Source organism: Cyprinodon variegatus, unplaced genomic scaffold (genome assembly GCF_000732505.1).
Source record: "Cyprinodon variegatus isolate N-32 unplaced genomic scaffold, C_variegatus-1.0 Scaffold631, whole genome shotgun sequence".
In the NCBI taxonomy this organism is placed as follows: domain Eukaryota; kingdom Metazoa; phylum Chordata; class Actinopteri; order Cyprinodontiformes; family Cyprinodontidae; genus Cyprinodon; species Cyprinodon variegatus.
Genome location: NW_015151084.1, coordinates 452,932 through 453,998, shown reverse-complemented (window position 1 = coordinate 453,998; position 1,067 = coordinate 452,932).

Genomic DNA, 1,067 nt, shown 5'->3' with positions numbered 1-1,067 from the left:
AGAAGCCTCACAGTGTTGCCATGGTGATACTGTTGTAAACCAATGCGGAGGAATGAACTGATTATACATCTGTACTGGAATAAAATAAGATATGGACAATTTGTGAATGGTATTTATGTTTCAGACCAGATCCTGATCCTTGGTGCTCATGTGGAAAGTAATAAAAGTGAAAGTTATCTCGTATAAGAACGCTGTTGTCTAGAGCAGGCATCCCCAACCTCGGTCCTCGAGGCCCGCTGTCCTGCAGGTGTTAGAGGTTTCCTTGCTCTAGCACAGCTGATTTTAATTGAAAGCTAATTAACAGGCTTTTGGTCTACTGCAATCATAATAATCAGCTGTGCTAAAGCAGGGAAACCTCTAAAACCTTCAAGACAGCGGCCCTTGAGGACCGAGGTTAGGGATGCCTGCTCTAAAGCAAATGATCAGACAAACACAATGTAGTGCTGCGGTTTCTATTCTGAGATTAGAGTAAATTCAAGTTTGTTTTTTTCTAGTCTTAGACACTAAGATTGATAAAGAGATAGAGCAACGCCCCCCCTTACCACATCTTTCTGGGCAAGTTAACACCATGTCTCTATGTATTTCTTTTTTAATACTTTTTTTTAAATGCTTTTTTGAAGCACTTTGAGGCCTTTTTGGTGAAAAGTGCATTATAAATTAAATGAATTATTATTATTTTGTAAAGAGGTGCTGACAGTTTTAATAAGGAGGCTGGGTTCCTGACAAAGATTTAACGCATGGAGAGTTTTAGTTTGAATTGAAAGACCTTTAATGGAAGATAAAAATCAATGTCTCACTATAAAACGCAGCATGGGTCAAAGCTATACTAAAATATTTTTCTATAAGACTTTAATTCATTTCACAACATAAAAACCAGCTGATTGCATCACTCATTGACTTGACAGCAATCCCTCACACTGAGCATGCTTGTAGCGACAGTGGAGAGGAAAAACTCCCTTTTAACAGGAAGAAACCTCCAGCAGAACCAGGCTCAGTGTGAGCGGCCATCTGCTGAGGCTGAATGGAGATTAATGGAGGGCAGAGGAGCCCCCATGATCCTCTCTGCT